The sequence below is a fragment of the Phacochoerus africanus genome, chromosome 2 (assembly GCF_016906955.1).
Source record: "Phacochoerus africanus isolate WHEZ1 chromosome 2, ROS_Pafr_v1, whole genome shotgun sequence".
Taxonomy (NCBI): domain Eukaryota; kingdom Metazoa; phylum Chordata; class Mammalia; order Artiodactyla; family Suidae; genus Phacochoerus; species Phacochoerus africanus.
Window position 1 is genome coordinate 240,372,170 of NC_062545.1, and position 24,424 is coordinate 240,396,593.

At 47.7% G+C, this 24,424-nt stretch overlaps 1 protein-coding gene across 2 annotated transcripts in view; it reads left to right on the top strand.

Moving 5' to 3' along the window:
- Positions 1–24,424, top strand: part of FRMPD1 (FERM and PDZ domain containing 1) — a 139,637-nt gene that overhangs the window by 27,695 nt on the left and 87,518 nt on the right. Inside the window, exon 1 of one of the 2 annotated variants that reach the window (XM_047767958.1) lies at positions 2,061–2,187. The exons of the other annotated variant lie outside the window; for it this stretch is intronic. The gene's annotated coding sequence lies outside the window, so the exon portion shown is untranslated. Of the gene's footprint in view, positions 1–2,060; positions 2,188–24,424 lie in introns of those variants that run through there. 2 annotated transcript variants of the gene reach the window in all.

The following is a 24,424-nucleotide window of genomic DNA, read 5'->3' on the forward strand; positions in this document are numbered from 1 at the left end:
GGACATGAGCAACCTTGGCATTTAAGCAGCAGGCAGACAAAGAAGGCTGAAGGGGGAAGTGGCATCAGAGTGGCAGAGTCGGAACCAGTGGCCAAAGGTGAAACTGTTTACACAAATATACATGAAGTATCTGAAGATGCAGACATTTCTGGCATGGGCAGCTAGGAAGCTGAGAGGGACACGACAAAATTCCATGGGCAAAATTTGTACTCATTGGATAAGAGGGTTGAGTGTTTATTTTCCTTTCTGACAGGTGCCTTCTTCGGTCTTTAATCTGCATTAGGGAGAGTAATTTGGTTATTAATCTTTACCTATACAACAATTAAAAATGAACTTTATTTAGAGGTAATTTAGATTTGCATGCAGTTATAGGCAAGAATATAGAGAGGTACAACATTTACTTTTTTTAGAAACTTCCCCTACTTCCGCCACATCTTCATAATTTCCCATTTTTGTCCATTCCCTGTAATGGTAGTTATCATGGGGCAGAACTCTGTACTCTAACTAGAGTGGAAACAGGTGGGGGAAGCAGACTCCAAGGAGTGAAGGGCTAACTCAGCCCATGGACCTCAGTGCAGAGGGGCTGGGGCACTGAGAGAAAAGGGAGTTTTGGGTGGAGGTACCTAGTAGGACTTTTAAAGACGGAGCCTCTCAGGAGAGTTTTGGGATAGAGGCCTGAATTTGGGAATGAAGGAGAGGAGGTAAGGGCTAGAGGGCCGTTCTTCATCCAGGCCAGGTGGGCTCTAGTGGCAACCGCTGCAATGCTACTGTTTTGTGTGTGTGTCAGGGCAAAGGGGTGGGGGTTGAAAGACACTTATGAACTTATGTTTGTGCTCCATTCCATCACTAAAATGATCTAACATCCCAACCGGATGGCACCCCTCCCAATTCAAAACTCATGGCCCCTGCTGACTCTGCTGCTTCAGCTCTGGGTTCTTGCACCTCCCCACTGTCTCATCTTGGGGTCTCTGTTTCTGTGGTCTCCGTCTAAAAGGCTCTCTCCTCACTGGTCCCTTTCATTGGCAACCTGTTGGCCTTTGAGGTTTCTGTTTGGAGGCGCATCTTCTCCAGGAGGTCCCCATCTTCCTTCAGCCACTGCAGGCACCTGCCCTGCCCCCCTTTGCCCCCTAGGATTACGCTATTGTTAGAGGAACTGCACTGTGTTAACAGTCTGCTGGGCAGTACGTTCTGTGAGGACAGGAATTGTGTTTCATTCCAGGCTGTGTCTTCAGTGCCTAACATAGTACAGGGACCTCGTAGGTGTTGAGTAGATATTTTTGCAAGAAAGAACTCTTGGACAGAGGCATGCTTTGGAGTATGATGGACAGACAGGTAGTAGGATCAGAGCCAGAGGAGTGGGTGGGGTGGCCCAGGGAGTGAGAAGAGGGCTGAATGCAGAGTCCTTAGGGCACCCCAACATTTTAGGGCTTTGAGGTGTGAGGAGCCCTGAAGGAGACTAGAAAGGAGTGGCTAGGGGAAAGCCTGAAGAGCCAAGCATCCAAGCTTCCCAGAACCGATGGAGTTTGCAGAGATGGGGGAGGTGGTCCAAACGTGGGCCGCCTCTTCCACCTCCTTTCAGCCTGAGGGCTTGTGGGGGGTGGGGCAGTCTGCGTCCCCCAGAGTCCCGAATAGCCGGCGCTCTTCCAAAGGCTTTGGAGCGAGGGCCAGGGAAGGGAGGCATGAGAAGGGGGTCGTTCTTGGGACTCTTCTGGGTTCCAGTTCTGGCGCCACTGCTGCGGGTTCGGGTGACCTTGGGGAGCCCCCTCCTCTCCCGGCCTCAGCCTCCAATGCGTACCGGCGGCCGCTGCGTGCCCAGGCGGGAGCTGGGGAAGGCCGGCAGAGGCAGGGCCCGGGTGGGAGCGGGACCGCCCACTGCGGCGGGCCGGGACCTCCGGGGCCCGCGGAGGCGGTGCGCAGGGCTCCTCCCCCGGGGCGGGGGTCGCGGCGCCGGCAGCTGGCAGCCCCGCAGCTGCAGCCTCAGCACCTGCCGCGGCCAGACGGCGCGGGCGGGCGCGGCCGGGCCGCGCGTTACCCCTCCGGCTGCAGCCGCGGCGCGGGAGGCGGAGCCGGAGCCGCGCCGCTGGCCGAGCCTTACCCGCGTTCGTGCCCGCCGCCGGGCGGGGCCGCCCCTCTCCGAGAGCGTCAGCCCGCCAGGTCCGCGTCCGCGCGGGCGGCGCCTCCTTGCAGGTAAGGGCGACGTCCTGGCGCCTCAAAGTTTTCGGGGGACAGCGGGTCCCTACGCCCCCGGCCTGCGCCTTCGGGAGCAGCAGACTGCCTGCCCGGTGGCTTCCTCCGTGCTGCCCTCCGCCGTGCGCTCCTCTTGCACCACCGGCTCCGGTGACCCGTGCCTGCCCCCAGTCCTCGTGTCCCCACTCCCAGAGGGTGGCGCGTCTGCAGGCTTGTTCAGGACCTGCAACGGTTAAATCTTTCCACAGTATCAATGCATTACTTAAGTTTTCAAGATCTGTAAGGTGTAGTGCAAAGAGCGGCAAACCGGGCGGTGGGAGACCTGGGTTCAGGTGCGTCCAGGGCTGGCGCTAACTTTCTGAGTGACCTCCTACCAGCTCGCTCTGCCTCATCTTGACGGCCACAGCTGGACCGGGAGGGGTTCTCCAGGGACGATCACCTGAAGCGCCCTGCCTGTATTGCCAAGTTGTGAGTCGAAGGGAACCCGAGTGTCTCAGCTCCACAGCTCCTTGAGGGTGGAGAGGAATGTTGGGACCTACAGAAGTCAATCTCAGGGGTCACGTCGCTAATCTGCAGTGGCTTTGGCTGAGCATTAGGAAGGGTGTTGAGTGAGCCTCTGGAAATAGAGATTGCTCCCAGGGCTGGGAGTGGCTCCTGGTGTCTCCTTTGCCATCCACAAACTTTGTGACCTTGGGCAATCCCCCCATCGGGGTTTTGCCGCCCATAAAATGGTTGCGGTGGGATGGAGTGTGCACTAGATGATCATTGAGATTATGCCGCTGTGAACCTGGAGAAGTGGAATCTCTGTGTCTCTGTATTTGGGGTCAGTTTGGGTAGAGACAATAATTTCACCAGGAATCCACCCAGCACTTGCAAACGGGTGTTTAGAAAATAAAGGAAGCATTTGCAGTTTGCTTTGGGAGTCCTGAAATAGATGTAGCAGGGATTGGTGAATGCTGGCCTTCCCTCCTTCAGTGCTTTGGACCATCATGAAATATTCAAAGGCATAATGATTTGTTTTCAGAGTGGCTTATAGATCAGGAAGTATTTCTGTTTGTGAGTTGGTTATTTTAGTAAAAACCTCAAAATAGTTGTTTGGGGAAAAATAATGCACTGATCTAGGGGTCCTGACATAAAGGCCAGGATCTGCCTGTTTCTAACCTAAAGCCACGGGTGAGATGTTTTCCAATCAAGACGATTTAAAATCACTTGCAGGTCAGGCATCCTTTGGTGAGTGTTCAACGTAGCTGTGCTTTGGAGAGGCCAACAGTTCAGCAAGTGCATATTTTCCAGGACAGGTGAATTCTGGTGCAGCCACAGCAGAACAAGCACAAGGTAGTTAACGGTGATATCTTAGAAGGTGAATTTTGTGCTTTTGCCCGACCTCTTACCCCCCACCCCCACCGGTGCTGCAGTTAATGTCTCCCCACTGTGTGGGTAAAGTCAATTATTATGAAAGAATTCTTATGAAAGTGATTTTTATTATTTTATTTCCTTCCTAGACTTCCTGGTTTTAAGTTTCAAGCTTTATGAAATCAGAGGACTAGTGAGAGTGTGTTTTGTGACTGGAGCAGGAATACAGCAGAGTTGTGGCACATAAGCTTGTCTCTCCTGAGCAATACTCTGCGGTTGAAGTGAAATTGTCCAGAGCCTTTGATCGCTCAGATGCGTTTAAAGGCCACCAGTCGTTTCCCTTATTCTTTCTTCAATGGTTCAGCTCCAACTTTCTCAACTCATTCAGGAGGAAACAAACAGGAAAAGTACTGACAGGCTCTACCCTCAAGGAGTTCAGATTCTAGTGGGGAATAAAGAGGATTATACCCCAGGGCATCCTGGGAGTTAAACCCTGGGACCTCTGGGAACCCTAAGGAGGGCGAATTCTAACTGGAGAGACTGGGGAAGGCTGCACCATGGAAGGTGGAAGGAAGAAGAGGATTCCACAGAGGGTGAAAAGGGAAAAGCCGTTTTAGGTCATGCTACTGGGTCCAGGTACAGAGGCAGGAAAACACAGGGCCCCGATGCCGAAGAGGAAGTCTGGTGGAGGCAAAGAGAAGGCAGAACACTTCAGAGCAGGGGACTGTGGAACAAGGTGCGGGAGGCTCAGATCCTAGGCTTGAATCCCAACTGGTTTGGGGACACCGGACCTCTGAGTCTCACTTTTCTCATGTGTTAAAGGGAATAATAATAATTCAAAACTTACAGGGTTAAATGAGATCATGTGTAAAATGTCAAAGGGAGTTTTTGCCTAGAACAGGTGTTTGATAAGTTAGTTCCTTTTATTAGCAAGTTCCTAGGCAAGCTCCCTCAATGTTGATGTATATAAGCAGAACTTTTCGTATCAGCAATGTGTGTTAACTTAGAACCTTACCACCAAGATGCGGTTCTTGTGACAGTGTGGTTTGTACTCAGGGTTCCTCCTGATTCAAGGGGCAGGGACCTTTTGTTATTTGGAGGGTGCTCAGATCAGACATTCACCTTGCTAGCAGCCAATGCCCTGTCGATACTGTTAAGTGGTGGGAAGCCACAGAGGGGTTAATTGGAAGAGGGTATCTCTGCCTCCCACAAGCTTATTAGCACTCAAGGACCCAGGGTTGGACCCTGGTTGGTGGGGGGAAGTTGACAGTCAGACACAGTTATAAATAGATCAGCCTTCTCCATATATACTGGGAACTGGGTCCTGGCTCCCGTCTGCCGTAGTGTAGGCAGGGGGATTTGTAGTAGCCAAGGGAGAAAAATAGGACAGGAGGTTAAAGAACAGCATTGTAATACCTTAGGACTCCGTGTGGTACCGTGTAGCATACACGGCGCTGTCCTTTGTCTGTTCATTCAACAGTGATTCCTTGAACACCTATTTTGTGCCAGAGAGTCATTCATTCCAGATGCCCCAGGAATACCCTGGAATGAAAGGGTAGATCCTTGACTTCCTGGATTGTAAATTCTAGTTGGAGAAACAAAATAAATAAGTAAATACATAAATAAGATAATTGCAGGTGGTGATCAAGGCTGGGAAGGAAATAAGCAGGGTACTGTGTGAAGAGGTGAGCGAGGTGCTCCATTGGAGGTAGGTGGGCCTGGAAGACCTGCTGGAGCCGTGGAGAGGTAGAGAGAGGGCGCCAGTCCTGCCTAGAGTTGAGGGGGGGCAGCCCAGCTCTGGAAGAGGCCGGGTAACTTGATGTGTGAGTATGCAGACCCTGGGGCCACACTGTCCAGATTTGAATACTGGCCCCTCCAACAACTAAGTATATTCCACGGTCAGGTGCTTTAATTTTAGGGGGCTTCAGTTTCTCCATCTGTACACTGAGGAGAATAACCCCACCTGATAGGGTTGCCATGAGGATTAAATAAGTTGCTTTATTGTAAAGTACTTAGCATAGAGCCAGCTATGTAGCAAGCACCACATAAAAGTTAAGAGGATGAGCATGGCAGAAGGGACCGTTTCAGGCAGAGGGAACAGCAAATGCAAAGGCCTAGAGGCTTGGTATGTTTTAGGACCTGATGGACCATCTATATAGTTAGCATCCTCTTGGGTTATTGAGGAGCCTCTCGAGCAAGTTCTCTGCCCCTTCAATACAAAACTACATTTTAGGAGTTTTGAAAAGAGGAACACCCAGTCACACACCTGTAGGATAGGCCCAGGGTGGTGTGGTGAGCTGCTGCTGCTGCTACTTTGGGGCCATTTCATGGTAGACCCACTTCCATAAGCAGGGCAGAAACTGGTCCCGGAGGACTGGCCACGTTGGACTACAGAATCTGGGGCCCTTGGGCATCCCCAAGTCAGTCTGCTTTGGTGGACACCAAAATTGATGGCCGTTCACCTCAAAACAAACAAACAAACGAACAAACAAAAACCCTCTCTAGCCCTCTCTTCCTCCTTCCTCCTTTCCTTCCCTTCCCTCTCTCCCCTCTTCTCCTTTTCCCTTATCCCCTCTCTCTCACTCCCCTCCAGTGCCCCTGGAGGTGCTATTGATGTGCAAAGGGGAAGCCTGAGCCCATGGTGCCACCAAAGCTAGCCTTGCCAACTTGCTGTGGGATACTCGATTGCCACCATCCCCCCCAGCTCCCGCCCCCAGGCTGGGAACAACACAGCAGGGGAGCAGAATCATCTGTGACCTATGAGCTTCCTTGATCTCTGCTTCCTGAAATCTAGTCACTCATCAAGTCTTGTCATTTTTACCTCCAAAATCTCTCTCAACCTTGTTGTTCTCTTTCAATCCTCCCTCTGAAGGTCAGGCTTCTTTTCTTTAACACATGGCCCAGAGGCATTCAGTGGGTCCCTTGGGTATGGAGAATGAGTCCGGGGTCCTCAGCCTGGCAGACATTCTCTCAGTCCCCCTGGTCCCTCTTCCTGTCCTTCATACTTAATCCCTGCCCCCCACCCCTGCCACTGCCAGGTCTCTGGGGCTTTGCTCATCCATCTGGCCCCTCTTCTGCCTTGCATGCACCTCACCCCTGGTGGTCTTGCCTCTGCCCGAAGACCCAGCGCAAATCCTGTTTTCCCTAGGGACTGTCTTCCAGATCCCCTTGTTCCAGGGGCTTCCTCTCCTGACCTCCCCACCTCTGCACTTAGTACCACTCAGGGAGCAGCATCACTGTCAGCCTTGGAGGATTCCGTGTGTGGCCACAGCCTTGAGAAGTCCCTGGGAGGGCAGGCATAACATCCCTCTTACCTCCAGCCCACAGCCCTTCTCACAGAGCCCTGCCCTAGTGATAGGCGTTTGCTGTACTGAACTGATAGAAGCAGCCAGTGATTTTCCCGAGATCTGAAATGGTTTGAGTCAGGCCAGAAACACAGTGCTGATGCAAAGGGTGCATGGTCCTCCATTAAACTCACTTGTGGCATTCACAGGCCTCAAAATGGAGGCCCGTTAGGAGTTCCCACTGTGGCTCCGTGGTTAATGAACCCAACTAGTATCCATAAGAACGCAGGTTGCCGTGAGCCGTGGTGTAGGTCGCAGATGTGGCTCGGAGCCAGTGTTGCTGTGGCTGTGGTGTAGGCTGGCGGCTGCAGCTCCAATTGGACCCCTAGTCTGGAACCGCCTTATGCCTCTGGTAGGGCTATAAAAAGACAAAAAAGAAAGTAGGCCCTTCATGTGATGAAGAGTTGATGTAACCTCAGAGATGAGTCTGAATTTTGAATTTAGCTCATCAGTATGGCTTATTTTAATAAACATGCTATGTAAAATTTGAACCTTCAATCTAGATAGACTTGGCAATAATCGTTCATATTGTAGAGGAATTCTGTCCCATTCCCAGAGATTTGATGTAGAAAGCTTTCCAATACGAAACGTGCCTGTGCACTTTACACCAATCAGTATATCAAATTTTAATTTTGCACAGTTGTTGTAGCTGTACTTCTACACAAGTCAAAGAGAGACACCAACCTTAACACACATTCATGGAAGCAGAATAACACAGTCTTAAATTGGTTTTCCTAACTACAGATTACATCACGCAGCTCTGCAAATATGAGGATTTTTTTTTTTAAGAAAATGTTCATGGAGTTCCCATCGTGGCTCAGTGGTTAATGAATCTGACTAGGAACCATGAGGTTGTGGGTTCGATCCCTGGCCTTGCTCAGTGGGTTAAGGATCCGGCGTTGCTGTGAGCTATGGTGTAGGTTACAGATCCTGAGTTGCTGTGGCTCCGGCGCAGGCCATTGGCTACAGCTCCCATTCGACCCCTAGCCTGGGAACCTCCATATACTGTGGGAGCAGCCCAAGAAATGGCAAAAAGACAAAAAAAAAAAAAAAAAGAAAAGAAAGAAAGAAAAATTTTCACTATCCACCTGAAGGACAATGGGAAGTTTGATTGGTGCTTGGCCAGTTGATGTGAAGACAGGAGCCGTCGTGTTCACTAAAGTGAAGCAGTATTTTTAGGGACCCAGCAGATACTTGAAAACCTTTTTGCCAGTGGTTAGAAATGGTTGTCTTCCATTCGTGTCACAATCTGGCTGCTGACTGATGCGTGTGCTTAACGCTGGTTCTCTGGCAAAAAAGAGAGAAAACCTTTAATTACAGGCTAGAAAAGGGATGGTGGTAAATCTAAAAGTATGAAAGTGTGTTCTTTTGACCTCTCTTGAGGAATGAGTTGAGAAGCTCAGCTGTTTCAGTAAAAGGCTAACATGGCAAACTTTCAAAATCCTGGATGGAAAGAGCTTCAGAGGAATTCATCCGGATGCAACAGCGCTTAGTTCTCTGAGATATTGACTTAAGAGAAGACAGATGTGCAGGCAGATGTGAAATGACTAAGTATCCAGACGAAGGGTGCAGGCAAGAGTCGTTTACAGCCAGCGATGATGATACCAACTGCTGCCCCTGCCCTGAAAAACTTCTCCCGGGCTAACTTGTGAACAGCAACATGGTTAAGCTTCTAAGTTACTGCTTTGTTGTTTACTTTGTCTGTGTGTAGAATTCAGAAGGAGGCCAAAGGAAGAGCAATTATTAAAATAAAGATGAGCGGGCCATTTATTTGTTCTTATGAAAATAATTCCATCGGTTGCTGGAGTCTGTGTTCTCTCTGGTTTTCCCTGGAGAAAAGCATCAAGCCCAGGCCGTCCAGGGCTCCCCTGGTTCTGGTGCATGTGCTCTTGGCTCCTGGTCAGTCTAGGGGGTAATGTCAGTACAGAGGTATATGCTTTTCCTCTTCCTCCCTGGGGGTGAGGCCCATTTTGAATATAGGAACAGGAAGAATTGATTATTTTTTTTTCAGAACTCATTCGTGGGTCGTTGCAATACTTCGCTCTTCACAAAAGCTGGGTAATAAGTTTTAGTGAGAGCATTCCCCGTCTGTAAGCCGAAAACCTAGATTCACACAGGATGTTTTAGCCAACAGGCATAGACCTTCAGACAAAATTGCCAACACCAGAGACGATCAAGGGCTGCCTTTGTCTGCTGCAGGAATTTCCCTAACACACCCAGCCTATGTGCTCAGACCTGCCTGTCCCTGAGGCATTCCCAGTCCATTGTCAGTTGCCTCGGATTATTAGAAAGTTCTTCATTGTGCTCAGCCAAACTCCTCCCCCAGACAGCGTTTGCCCCATCAGCCTTGATTGTGTCCTTTGAAGCCCCACGCAAAAATCCTTGTCTTCTCCATGACAGCCATGTAAGCAATTTGGACACTCAGAGACAGGGATCCGGTGTCCGAGTCTTCACTTCTTCAGTCAGAATGCCCCCAATTTATCCAGTCCCCTGGAAAGGCCAGAGCCGAGAAGTGGACACAGCTGTGCAGGTGGGGGTCTGAGCGGCCCTGAGGGGAGCCAGACTTCAGCAGCCTCACTTCAGAGTCTGTCCTTATAGCAGCACAGCCTGAAGCCCCCTTAGGCTCCCTGTGAGTCCCCTGGAGCTTGCTGTCAGCTCCCCCTTCTGGGCTTGACACTGAGCCACTGAGGAACTGCACCCATGTTGATGTCACAGAGACCTAGGGGCCCTGGAGGAGTATCCTGGACCAGCAGCTAACTCGGAGTGGCTCTGGATGGATCAGCCCCTTCTCTGGGACTCAGCTCCCTCATACCTCCCATTGCTTCTAAGGTGCTGTGTTCTTTTTCTGTGGCTGCTGTAACAACTCACCACAACCTTGGCTTGAAACACCAGAAATCTATTCTCTCCCAGTTCTGGAGACCAGAAGTCTGAAATCAAGGTGTTGGCAGGGCCACACGCTCTCCAGCGGCTCCAGGGAAGAACCCTTTCTTTGCCTCTTGCAGCTTCTGGTGGCTGCTGGCATTTCTTGACTTGTGGCCACATCCTTCTCATCTCTACTTCCTCAGTCACACTGTCTCCTTCTCTTCTGTCTGTCACATCTCCCTCTGCCTCACTCTTATAAGGACACCCATCATTAGATTTAAGGCTTACCTGGATAATCCAGGACAAGATCTTTAATTTAATTACATCTGCAAAGACCCTTTTCCCAAACTGGTAACATTTCTAGGTTCCTGGGATGAGGATGTGAAAAATATATATGTATTTTTTAATGTTATGGCCACACCCATGGCATATGGAAGTTCCTAAGCCAGGGATCGAATCTGAGTCACAGCTGCAACCTACACCACAGCTGCAATAACGCTGGAACTGCACCAGACCAGGGATCAAACCCGCGCCTGCACAGCAATCTGAGCCACTGCAGTAGGATGCTTAACCTGCTGTGCCACAGCAGGAACTCCAGGATGTGGGGATATTTTTTAGGGGGCTCCCTTTTAGCCTTTGGCTCTCTGCTTTGTCTACTTACACGACTGTCTCTTCTATATGGACCTAGCTCTCAAGGGTCAGCCTCAGTCTTCATGCCGCATGATTCATGTCTTTTCCTTCCTCCAGCATTGTGGCTGCTGCTCTGAGGTTGCAGAGGTCGCTCTAATGGTCCCTGTCCCACAGATGTGGGAGGGGCTCAGGGATGAGGCTGCCCAGGAACACTGGTCCACCCGCTCATCTTCAGTGTGCTCTGGCTAGTCAGTGGAGTTTTTATCAATGAGAAGAAGCTGAGCCTCTTAAAATATTCATTATCAGTTCTTAGACTTAGGGGAGATCCCACAGTGAACGTGCTCTGGGTAGGGAAGGGACACATAGAGAAAGACTTAATGTCCTTGCATTGTCCTCTAATTTAGTCTGAGATTGGCTCATTGAACTAGAGGGGAATTCTATTTTCACTGCCCCAGTACATGTCTCTTTCTGTAAAAGATCAGGGAATGCTTTTGCAGCCCTGCAATGATGTTGTAGGGCGATCTTATTGCCCTTCAGCCAGCTGAAGGTCCACGGTCCTTTAAGTGGGGTCTTCCATCTGCTGCTGGCTAATGGGCTCTCCAACTGCGATGCATAATAAAAGATGCTTTTCTCCAAAAAGTGTGCACACCACTTTGTTTGCACTTGACATTCCAGAGAGCCAGAGAGGCAGGCCTGGGGCAAGCTGGAGTGTTGGGCCTGGCGAAGCAGGTGGTGGAGCTGAGAGGAAGCAGAGGGAAGAGAGTGGCCTGAGAGGATCTGGCACCAAGCAGCTCCAGACTCTGCTCGTGGCTGTCACTCACTGCTGCTCCAGCATTACCAGCTCACACCTGCCCAGAGCATCCTCCTGGACTGCTGTCCCACTCAGTTCAATATGCTTTGCTAAGAAAAGGCCTGTGCAGGGATGAGGGCAGGAGCAGGTGGGGAGGAGGGAGAGGACACATGAATCAGACAGTCCCTGCCTGGCCTGGGGCAAGTCAGTGCGGGGCAGAGTGCTGCATGTTACAGAGACTCAGGTGAGATTGAGACTCGGGCAAGATCCAGGAAGGGTTCTAGGAGGGACCAGCATTTGAACTGAACCTTAAGGGGAAAGGCAGGCAGAGCAGTCTACACAAAAGTGCCCTCAGTTGTGTTCCCACCAGGGCCCCAGATTGCCCCCTTCCTGCTCACCCTGCCGGAGCTGACCAGAAAGAAGGGACCTTAATATCTAGTCAAGCAGATACTCCACAGCACTGCCTGGAGCCCTGAGGGCAGGGGTGGCGGAGCAGTTCAGAGATTTCTGCTTCTCATTTTGCTTGCTGAGTTTAAAGAACAGCGATGTCCCCTTTTGACAAGTCTTGTTTGATGTAGCTGCTTGGAAATATCCCCATATCAAAAGGTCCTGCTTTGTCTGGGAAGTCTCTTCCAGGCTAGGGGAGCCCCGCTCCCCCACCCTGTCAGCCCTCCTAGATAACATTCCCCAGACTGTGGTCATGGGTTGTTTCCATGTAAACCGCCCCACTTGACTGTGAGCTTCTCAGCTTCAATCCAGAGCTGAGAAGAGGCCAGGTCCTGGGCAGAGGCTCGGCATACAGTGTTGAGTGATGAAATGAAGGACTGCTTATGATGACTGCCTTCCTTGCATTTGGCTCCCAGCTGCCCTTATTGCTTTTACAGTCACCAGCGGTATCCTAAGTCAAGGGCAGTGGGTCTAGCCTGTCAGCCAAGTGCTAGCGAGGGGTGGTGCCCACTCTCCGCCCTTTCAGAGCATGGGAGCCTGCAAACCTAACATTCAGCCTCTGGAGAGCTGCCTGTTGTCCTGGGACATGGCCAAGCCCACCTGTGAACTCACTGTGTCCAGCTGGCTCTTCCCTGGTACCCTGTAGCCTCTGCACTGGGGTCAGAGAGACAGTGGGATGCAGGAGAAAGCACGGGGGGCTTTTGATGCATTCAGACCTGGGATTACTAACTGTTTTGACCCAAGGCACATTCTTGTTTATTTAATTGATTATCCTTGAGTGTGAAACTTACAGAAGACTAGGGAGGACTGTTACCCACCTACACATGGTAACTATTCAATAAATGTTAATTTCCTTTTTATATTTTCTGAAGGGCTGTGATGGAGAAGAGATTAAAGACCTGTTTTAGAAGCCATCCAAAACCAAACTTCGTTTTCCTGCAGATTGTCATCCTTTCCAGGTTCCATCAAGCCCCTCGCCCTCCTAATTCCTCAAGCACTGCTGACATCTTTGATTTCTTTCTCTCTTCCCCCTGCCAGTTACCACCAGCTCTCTTTCTATTGGGGGGGCTGCTTCGCCTGTCTGGGCCTCTGTTTCCTATATGGGGACTGGATTATCTCTAAGGTCCTTTCTAGCCCTGGCATGACATTTAATTCCACAACAGAGATTGATCATCCACTGTGCAGAGGCGGGTGTTCTAGGCCCCAGGCTACGCAGAGATGGAAAAACAGCCATCGGCCTTGTAGAGGTCACAGCCCAGTGTAGGGACAAACAAGCAAAGCAGTGTGATGGATACTATAGTGGGAGATGAATCCAGAGTTGGGGGAATCGGAACCAGAATAGGGGATGTGTGGGCTCCTCGCCCTCAGGAAATAATGGCCTGCATGAATAATGGAGACTGGTTCCCTCCCAGGTGGCACTGGGATTTTCACTTTGAATTGGAATTCTCAGTATGGAAAATCCCAGCAGCAGTGGCATGTAGTAGGGGCCTTCTTTTCTCTCTTTTCTTCCTGCCACCCTGGAAAGAAAAAAAAAAAAATCCGATCTCCAGAATATACTGACCTTTATGCACAGAAGCTTTGGGGATATGCAGCACTGTTTATGTACCATCTCTGTGCCTAGCTGAGAAATGTCTAGGTAGATGCAGAATTACAGGCCTAAAGAGAATTAATCTATCCTTTGCCATGATTGCGTTCAGAAGCTAATTTTCAAAGATAGTTTCAATTTTCCCAGCTGTCTGAATGATAGTTAGATGCATACAACCTGTGTACTCTCATCCCTTCTCTTGTATTTATCCTGCCCGATTTAATTTGGTTAGATTCTGTAAGCTTTTATTGGTTGCCAATTTTAAGTTAAGCCCCATGTTGATAGGCTAGGGGTACATGAGGATGTGTTACTACCCGGAAGTCTCCTTCTAGCTAAGCGGCTAAGACTTATACTCGGGAACCAGCAGGCCAGGATTCCTGCCCCAAGCAGAGAGGTGTGGCGAGATGGATGGTGAGGATGATTCTCAAGAAGGCTTTTTTGTGTGTGTGCTTCCTTTTTTTGTACTGATTTTAATTTTTTCCATTATAGTTGGTTTATAGTGTTCTGTCAATTTCTACCATACAACAAAGTGACCCAATCACACACACACATATATACACATTTTATTCTCACATTATCCTCCATCATGTTCCATCATAAGTGACTAGATATAGTTTCCTGTGCTATACAGCACGATCTCATTGCTTACCCACTCCAAATGCAATAGTTTGCATCTATTAATCCAAGATTCCCAGTCCATCCTACTCGCTCCCCCTCCCTCTTGGCAACCACAAGTTTGTTCTCCAAGTCCATGAGTTTCTTTCCTGTAGAAAGGTTCATTTGTGCCATATATTAGATTGCAGATATAAATGATATCATATGGTGTTTGTCTTTCTCTTTCTGACTTACTTCACTTAGTATGAGAGTCTCTAGTTCTATTCATGTTGCTGCAAATGGCCTTATTTTATTCTTTTTTATGGCTGAGTAGTATTCCATTGTGTATATAAACCACATCTTCTTAATCCATTCATCTGTCTATGGACATTTAAGTTGTTTCCGTGGCTTGGCTGTTGTGAATAGTGCTGCAATGAACATACGGGTGCATGTACCTTTTTCGAGAAAAGTTTTGTCTGAATATATGGCTGGGAGTGGGATTGCTATGTCATATCATAGTCCTATATTTAGTTTTCTGAGGTACCTCCATACTGCTTTTCATAGTGGTTGTACCAGTTTACATTCCCAGCAACAGTGTAGGAGGGTTCCCATTTCTCTACACCCTCTCTAGCATTTGTTATTTGTGGACTTATTAATGATGGTCATTCTGACTGGTGTGAGGTGTATCTCGTAGTAGTTTTGATTTGCATTTCTCTAATAATGAGTGATGTTGAGCATTTTTTCATGTGCTTGTTGGCCGTCTATATATCTTCTTTGGAGAAATGTCTATTCAGATCTTTTGCCCATTTTTCCATTGGTTGTTGGCTTTTTTGCTAGTGAGTTGTATAAGTTGTTTGTATATTTTACAGATTTCATTTATACTTCTGTCTCAGTAGGGTGCCTGGAGCATTACAGACCCCCAAGAGATAGCAGGTGAATACATGGGTGAGTGAGTAAATTACTGATTATTGGGTTCTTCATCCGATTTACTGCTGCAACTGTGAAATGTTTGTTGAGAATGGAGTAAAGGGCACTTGGGGGAAAATGTGGGTGGCAGGTGCTGAGCAGGCAGACCATGGGCTGCCCCTGGCAGTGGGGTGGGGGAAATAACCTTTGGAGAAGAAGTAGGATACTGGCTTTCTGATGAATAGAAGCACACAGTTTAAAAATATATTCTGAAAAAATACTGTAGACACAAAACATTTAGAGAAAAATCTGCCTGCAGAGTATTCAAAAGACTGCAGATAAAAGCAGCAATACCCTCTTTATAAATCTACTAAATTAAGGATCAGCGAGCAACTGGAGGAAGTAGCTCTCCTACTGGCGGGGGGTGAGGCTGGGATAATCTTTCTGGAGGGCAATCTGACTGCATCTAAAGCCTACAAACTTGTACAAACTTTCACCCAGCAGTGACACTCCTGGGAATTTATCCCAAGAGAATAACTAGAGAGGTATTATGCAAAGATATTTATCTCAACATTATTTGTGATACAGACATTGATAGACTAAGCCAAATGTCCAACGATAGGGGATTAGCTTTATAAATGGCACTCCTATCTCCAGGACGTAAAAAATAGTGCTGCAGAATAATAGAGACATGCGAATGTTTATAGCACTGGGTGCTAAGCGGAAAATCAGGTTATCAACCGGTATATACAGTAAGTTCCCAATTTTGTCCAATGTGTATTTTCACACAAAAAGGCTGGAGGGATAATTAGCAACTTGTAGATTATAGCGACAAGTTGTAATTTTTATTTTCTTCTTTCCAAACGAGAAAATTTTCAAACTTTTCTACCAGACGCATGCATTGCTTTATTATTCAGAGGGGGAAAACGACTGCTATTGAAGAGGGGAGAAGCTTTCAGAGAGCAGTGGTTTGAGCTTCAGTGGGTTGAAAGCAAGTCAGGCCCATCGTTTATCTTGCAAATTCCAGACAGGTAGTGTTTTCGTAAGGAAGAGTGGTCTTAGGTCCATTTGTGTGAGTGTATTTATAGAAGTAAAAGCTTTGGGGGAAGGAAATAGATTGATTTTTTTTCCCCTTGAACTTTTGAAATTATTGTTTCCACTCCATTTGTAATTGAGCCCAGGGTACTATTCTTATTTCTGCCTTTCTTGGGCACTGCGTTAGATCTAAAAATGTTAACTGGCTTAGGATGTGGGTTTTGCTAAAATGATCTCCCTTAAAGTCTTTGCGAGACTCTCTCTTATGCTTAAAAAATGGGGTCCCAAAAAAGACCGACTTTTGAATGCATTTTGCCCCCTCATTCTTGGATAACCAATTTGGACGCCACCCTCGCCTTGTGATCATGGGCACCATCAGCCATACGGAAGGGACTCAGGAGGAAGCTGACAGCCACCTGTGCTGGGTGCTGTCTGTAGGAAAGGTTTATTTCAAGACCAATCTGGCATCACCATATCCTGTGGACGTAACTTTAGTCTGCAGAAAAAGAGATCAGAGCTGGGTAATCTCTTTAAATATTAATTATAGTGATGCCTTTTGCCACACATCTCCAAAGAGCTTTGAGCATTTCACAGACGTTACCTCATTATTCATTTTCACAGTGTTCTTGAGTGAGAAGCTGATGGCAGGTACGATGGTCTCCATTTGGGGTGGAATGTGGCATATATTATAGATAGTTAAACTTAGGAGTTGTCCTGACTGGCTGTCAGTTGATTAAAAAAATTAAGGCCATTTTGGGGGTGGTCTTTTTTCGCAGTTGCCCTGGGTCTTCCACAAATGAAATTGCCTTCTGCATTTTGTTCCACCAACTTTGATTCAGTGCCTCCTGCGCAAGGTACAGTGCTAGGCTCTAAGGCTAGCAGTGAAACCTAACCTCCTTAATCCCACATTTAAAGCCTTGGGCGAGATGGCTTCTACCTGCCCTTCCTACCCTCAATCCCTCAATCCTACTTCACACACCTTGTGTCCCTCCCATCACTCTGGAGGCTTTGTCTTCAGAATAGGCCTGTGCCAACTCTCCCTTCTGTGTACTTTCGATGCCCTTCTCCAGCCACTGCCCTCAGTGCCCTTCTTGCCACCCCTGCAGGTCTCCGTCTCCTTTCCTACAGAGTCTGGTCACCCCCTCCACTAAGCCTGCCCTGATATCATCCCACTGTAGCCACAGCTGGATGGATCTCCCACCAGCAAACCCAGGCATTCTACCAGCCTCTCTGTTGTGGTCCTTCCTCATTTTTACTTTGTATTTTAGGGATTTATGTACATTCCTTGACTACAGTTCTTTTCGACTGCAAGGAGAATCCAGGCGATCTTTGTGTCTCCCTCGGTGACTGGCCTATGTTCGATGTGCAAGTCCTTGTTATGTAAAGGAATGAGATAGATGTAATTTCAGGCCAGAGTTCACCAGTTCGTGCAGGGCTCTGTGGGGTGCAGAGGACAGAGGTCATTGACAGAACCCTACTTGGTCTCCCCCCTCCTTTGATCCTAGACACTGAGGCCCCTCGCTGCCTACAGGCCTGTGTTGGCCTCTCATGGCATCCACACCATCTTTCAGCTAATATGTGTGTATTAAAAATCATCTTTTCTCTCATGGCCTTCTTGGGAGACACAGGAAGAGAGAGACAAATGGCTTGGTTTTAAGAAGGTTACCTCTGCGCTTATGTATTTTTTGACCTCTGTTGAGCCCATCAGCCATTCAGCCCTGGGACCCTAGAACGTCAAAGGGCTTCATCTGAGCATCTCTGTTCATGAGCTGGCACGGGGGCTGGGATCGTCTTGTGCTCCACCTGTGGCAGGCTCTCGAGGCTGGGCAGGTTATTTAATCTTTCCGTGGCGTCATTTCCCCATCTGTTAAGAGGGGATAATGTGCCTGAGGGTGACCTACCTCCCTGGGATGCTGCGAGGCTTATCGACTTAATGCTGTTGCTATTAACTTGAACGGAAGGCGGCTGGGCAGGACCAGCGAGAGACCAGGCACAGAATAAACTCTCCAGGCATCAAACGGATACCTCGTGAGACCTCGGGCATCAACTTCTGTGTTGTCCTTGGCACAGAGGAGGCCAGTTTGCTATTCAAGGACCTCTAGGGTTTCCTCCCTGGGCTAGCTCAGGTGGCTGAGGTCTTGAGGATGAGAATGGCATCTGGAGGACTTCGGGGCCTGTGGAGCTGAAAGGAGAGAGGCCAGACTCATGTTGAGGACATGGCAGCAGCTGCCCAGTATTAGCAGCTAAGTGGGACCCACGCCACAGAGACCATCCAACTTTGCGCACATGGCCCCGCAGTCGGTTTTACTTGAGGTGAATGACGAGCTATGGGAAGGTCACTTGATATTCACATTCTTGTGGCCACGATCTGGGGAATGTGGCCTTTTATCTTTAAAAATAGCTGTGTGTCGGGAGGCCCAGAAACAGTGTCCTGGGATGGGAAGGAAGTGCCAGCTTTGGGAAGAGGGGCAGATTTCGTTCCTTGGAGGACTCCCTTTAGCTCTGCTTGACTGGTGAGTTGATGTTCTCTCATTCTGTAACCTATCCTGTTTTCTTTAGACTCTTCTCAGAAAAGGAGTGGTGTTTTTTTTTTTTTATTGTAATATCTTTGCTGTATATTTTTAATCTCTTCCCATGGCACATTTGTTCTTGAGCGCATGTTATACCTCAAACCTGTTTAAAAAGTACAAATGCAGTCTTCATTGCAGTTGATTTTTTATAGGTTCTTCTCCAGTTTAATTGGCAGTTATTTCTCATGTTTATTTTGTGTCTGGAATTACAGTGTCTTTAATCATTTTATATATAGATGGGATAATCATTAAATACTTCTGGAACTAAATTGCCAACAGATTCTCAAAACTGTGAGCTCGTGGGCTGTAAGACCTAACACTGGAGGTTTTTTAGGTTGAATATCTCTGTGTTTCCCATGGTGCAGTGATGTCGTGAGACGGTAACGAGTGGTCTTTGGTCACACAGCTAATTGTGACAGTCAGGACTTGAACCCAAGTCTCCTAACGCCCTACTCCATGACTCTGGTTTAACCTGTAGAATATAGCTTCTGAATTACAAATGAGAAGGAAAAACCACTCTCCAACTTAATTTTTCCATATGTTTTAATTTAATTAAAAATAAAATTATCTTAGAGTTCCTATGGTGGCTCAGTGGTCATGAATCTGACTAGTATCCATGAGGATGTGGGTTCAATCCCTGGCCTTGCTCCATGGCTTGGGGATCCGGTAGTTGCCGTGTAGGTCGAGGCTTGGATCTGGTGTTGCTGTGACTGTGGCATAGGCTGGCAGCTACAGTTCTGATTTGACCCCTAGCCAAGGAACTTCCATATGTCTCAGGTGCACCCCTAAAAAGACCAAAAAAAAAAAAAATTCTCTAGCTTCAGGAATGCCTGTGCTGTGTAGGACAGCTGATCCTCCTCCCTTGAATCCTCAGCATAGATGAGCCTTAGAGGGTGGTCCTCATCAGCATTTCCTGGAACTTGTTAGAAATGCAAACTCTCCGCCCCACCTACAGATGCAGAAACTCGGGGGTAGGGCCCATCTGTCTTTTAACAAGCCCTCCTGGTCACCCCATACTCCAATAAAGTCAGAGAACCACTGCCTGATAGGACTTAAATCATACTGCACTCCCTACCCCCCCCCATTTGACAGCCAGTGCAGGGATACACTTGGGCTTTTTTGTAGATTTTTGAGCTTTCTTCACCAAAGGCGTTTCTCTGTTGTCAGTTTTTAATGATAATTCCCTTTTTTTCACTCCGCTTCCTCCCATCATCATAACACACACACACACACACACACACACACACACACACACACCACATTTAGCAGGAGTGAAATATCTATGGGCAAATAATGAGAGTAAGTCAGGGATTACAATAGAAACAGGTTTGTAGATAGACAAGATGGCCCAACCACCGAGGTAAGTTTCTTAAGTGTCAAAACTTGCTACCTCTCTAAGGACAGTGATAAATTAGCCTTCTGCTGACCATCTTGTGCTATGTTTTCTATCATTTGTTACTTTATTCACTTATTCAACAAATATTTTAGTACCTTCTGTTTTCATGGCATATGTTAAATGTGAGGGGAAAATGTATTTGAGCTTATGGTTTATTGGGAAGTACAGACTCTGTGCAGAAATAATCACAATATGGAGTTCCCATCATGGCTCAGAGGTTAACGAATGCGACTAGTATCCATGACGACACAGGTTTGATCCCTGGCCTCGCTCAGTGGATTAAGGATGTGGCGTCACTGTGAGCTGTGGTGTAGGTCACAGATGCAGCTTGGATCTGGTGTTGCTGTGGCTGTGGTGTCGGCTGGCAGCTACAGCTCCAATTGGACCTCTAACCTGGGAACTTCCATATGCCGCTGGTGCAACCCTAAAAAGAAAAAAAAAACTGTAATATTAGCCAGCCTTTGATAAATATGTGAAGATCATCTCCAATAAAAGGGTTGTGGAAGCCGAGAGGCAGTAGAGAGCATATATTCTGGAGGAGGACATCACGGAAGGCTTCTTGGAGGAGATAGCATTGGAGTGAGTCTTTAAAGAAAGAAGACTCTTAAGATGGCAAGTTTGGGGGCGAATAAAGAACACTCTAGGCAGAGACGGAGAAAAGATAAAGACATGGCAGGGGCTCTCAGTGCATTTTGTTTGGATCGGGGTTATTTGAAGGTGATTAGGAGGAAATGAGGCCACACAAGTAGGTCAGTGCCAAAAGGAGGAGGATCTTCAAACACCCACTGAGGAATTCATTCTTTATCCTGAAGGCAGTGGGGAACCACTGAAGGGTTTTGAATGAGGGCAAGGCCTGACCGGAGCTGTGTTTTAGTAAATCTAATGTGCCCTCAGTGTAGGAAGTAGATTCAAGAGTGCGTGAGGGAGTCGGGGAGGCTTTTGCTTTTATTTTGGAACTCTTCTGCCACAGTATGTTGATATATTGAAAAAATTATCTTAATGTTTATTTAGAAAGTAATTGCTTTTCTTGTGATGGTCATTGGATTTTGAAATAAGCTTCCAGGGCATAGATATTATCCAGGGGAACACAGCTCTAATTTTATAATGAGAAATCTGTAAGAAAATAGAAATTTCTGAACAGAACAGCTTTATAGAAAATTTCCAGAACTCCTTCCTTTCCTCTTTTCGTTCCTAACCTTTTCTTTTAAACAAAAAGTATGCGTTCCATCTTACTCAGTAATGATCCGGTAATGCCAGGTCACATAAAAATCTATAAATATCAGATTCCTAAAATGTGGATCTTTCTTTGCTTCTTGCTCAGCCTCCAAAGCTGTTTTCCCTCTCCCTTGTGGACTTAACTTTGTTCAAGCACCTGGATCACACTCATTTTGTAAGGATCTGTCTTATTCCAGCGGTGGCTCTAGTGGGAAGAGTTGTAGGAAACTTAAATGTCAACATGTAATGTTTTAAATGTATTGTTACTTCTAATATTTTTAGTATTGAGAAGACTCTGTTATTGTTGACTTTTTTCAGTAGGGCTGTTTTTATAGGTCTTGGGCTTTGGTTAGTTAGCACCCTTGGCTTCAGTCATTCAACCAATATTTACTGAACATCTCTTAAGCAGTGAAGAATCACAGTGACTCAGACAACTGTGGTTATGCTCACTGAAATATGAATCTCTCTCTCTCTATATATATATATAATTATATAATTTTTGAGAGAGGGAAACTATGGATATATGGAAGCACCCAACCCTGAGTTGGAGGTCAGAGAAAACAAGTAGGGTATAAGCCAAGACCTAGAAATCAATAGGGGTAAACCAGGGGTTGGCTAGGAATGGAAAGGGATTGTTGAGGAGAAAGTAGGGGATAGCTGCTAAGAGGTGTAGGATTCCTTTTTGGGATGATGAAAATGTGGTAAAGTTGATAGTGGTGAGGGTTGCACAACTCCATGAATATACCAAATCTAGTGACTTGTATCCTTCAAGTGAATTTTACAGTATGTGAATTATATCTCAAAAAAGCTGTTTTTTTTTTTTTTAATTGACCGGAAAAAAAAGGGGAGTTCCAGTTGTGGCACAGCAGAAACAAATCCGACTAGGGACCATGAGGTTGCAGGTTCAATCTCTGGCCCTACTCCGTAGGTTAAGGATCCGGCATTGCTGTGAGCTGTGGTGTAGGTTGTAGATGTGACTCGGATCTGGCATTGCTGTGGCTGTGGTATGGGCTGGCAGCAACAGTTCCGACTAGACCCCTAGTCTGGGACCCTCCGTATGGCCACGGGTGCAGCCCTAGAAAGACAAATGACCCCCCCCAAAAAAAAAATTTGACTGGAGAAGCCAGGAGCGGCAAGAGTGTACCTGGCAATGAAATGGCATGTGCAAAAGCTCAGCGGCAAGAGCAAAGCTGGGAGAGGTTTGGTAGGGCTGGACTCCCTGGGAGGTAGAGAGCAGTGAAACAAATGAAAGCAAAGAGGCTGGAGCTGAGTGGGGCTTGAACAGGTAGGGCCTTGATGGTCTATAAAAATTATAGATCTATAAAAACAGCAACAACCATTTATGGAGTCCTTATCATAGGCCAGGCACTTTTCTAAGCCGTTTGCATGCATTAACCCATTAATCCTCATGACAGCCTTGTGAGGCAGGTACTGTTGCCATCCGCATTTTCCCAGTGGGAAAACTGAGGCACCAAATGGTTAAGTCGCCTGCCCAGAGTCACAGACCTAGTAAGTGTCAGAGCTGTGATATGAGTCCAGGAGGGCTGGCTCCAGGGCTCACATGATAGATCCCAGTAAATTACCCTGGAAGTTAGGAAGTAACATCATAGGATTCTTGGCAGGAAAGTGACAAGGGCATATTTACATCTTGGAAAGAGATTGCTCTGCGGTATAGAAAACAGATTGGAAGGAGAGCAAGACGGAAAACCTGCGACCTGGTGTGGCATGAGCCAGGTGGGGTCATGCTAGTCCCAGCATGCGTGATGCCAGTGGCCTGAGCATGCGCCATGGCAGTGGGATGGAAAGGCAGACAGTAGGTCACATTAGCAGTTGTAGAGTGGCTGGATTTGGAGGGTGAGTACTCAGATGGAAACTCAGATGGATGCCAGGGTTCTGAGCTTGGGAAGTTGGGCAAGTGGGGGGTTAATGGTGCCTGTGATGCCCATGCCACAGAAGTGCCCCAGTGACTGGTTAGTTTTGGTTATATGGGGAGTAGTTGAGACCTCTGACCTCTCTCTGCCAGAGAGAATCATGGAATCAGAGGTAGGAGGGGCCTTAGAATCCTTCTAGATCTAGAAGTGGAAATGGATGTATTGGAAGGAGAAGGGGCTTGCTGAAGGTCACCCAGCGGGCAGCACTGGGGCAAAATTAGATGTTTCCCTACTGATGCTCAGGCCAGTTGCATTTGCTTGCCACATTGCCACTCCCCAGGGAACCAGCCCTCCAAGTTTTGATTCTTTCTCAGAAATTGTCTCTTTGATCTTTAGAAGAGGTATCATTGTGCACAAACAATAACAATGAGAATTCAACTGAAACAAAAAATTTGTAGCCTAAATCCAGCATCCATCAAATCAAACTTGCTGTTTTGTGTGTCTGCCTGCCTCTGCCCAGCGTCACTTTTACAGCTGTGCCCGGAGCACAGATATGGCTTTATGGCCCATAGTTTACACCTTACATTAAAACAATTGCTTTCCCTGGAATGTTATATGGTTTCTGGTTGGCATTTTTTAAGGATTCAGGAAAGAGGATGTGCTGAAACTTACTCTGTTGTCTGTGTTTTCTTTTTTTTCCTTAGATATTGTGTCTCACTGAGCATCTTGTTGCATACATAGCCTTTCCCTTCCCTCCTCGGGCAAAACTCCCAGCCAGGATAGACTCTGTGTCCTTTTAAAGTGGGGTGGCCCGAACTAGACATTTTTCTCTACTGCCCAGGGGCAGAAGGCAGAATGCTTAATTAGGGCTGAGTTTCTGGGTTTCTGGGCCCCGCCGTATTCACTGATCTGAATCAAGCTGGCATCTCTTCACAATTGTCGGCACCACTCCTAATGGCTGCCATCTCAGAACAGCTGACCCGATTCCCTGAATCGTTTGCTATAAACTGGGCAATTCCACAGGAGGGAGAGGAGGTTTCTGGACAGAATGCTTAATTAGGGCTTAATTAAGACAGCCAGAGTGGCCCTTTGGCTTGAACCCTTGCACACGGTCTTGATTGGCAAGCAGCACCTGGCGTTCTTGGCTGTCTGACAGCCACCACCCGTTCCCAAGTCCTGTGCAGAAATGAAGAAGACCACACTGCCCCACTGGTTGGTAGCAGCCCTTTTGTAGATTCCCTGGAGCATTTTAGGCATCCCTTTCTCATGGGTCCTCCTCACATGGGTTAGGAGTTATTTACCTAGGTGTCTCATTCTCTCTATAACACAGGTGACTCTCCAAGGGCTGTGTCTGGCTAACCTCAGTCTCCTCTACCACACTCAGCACAGGGCCTGGGAGAAAGAGGATGCTTGATATGAACTGAATGAAAAGCCTTGATTTTTGGACCAAATCCCATGGCTTGGGATGTCCGCAGGAATTTGAGGACCCGGGGACTGGACTAGAAAAATGCAAGGACTTGGGGACCCACAAACCCACAATCAGTGCTAAGTCTATGGGAAGGGTGAAGAAGACCTCAAGAGCTCCCTGGCCAGCAAAGGGCCTGCTGTCACAGGTCATGGGGCAAGAGCTCTGGGAAGC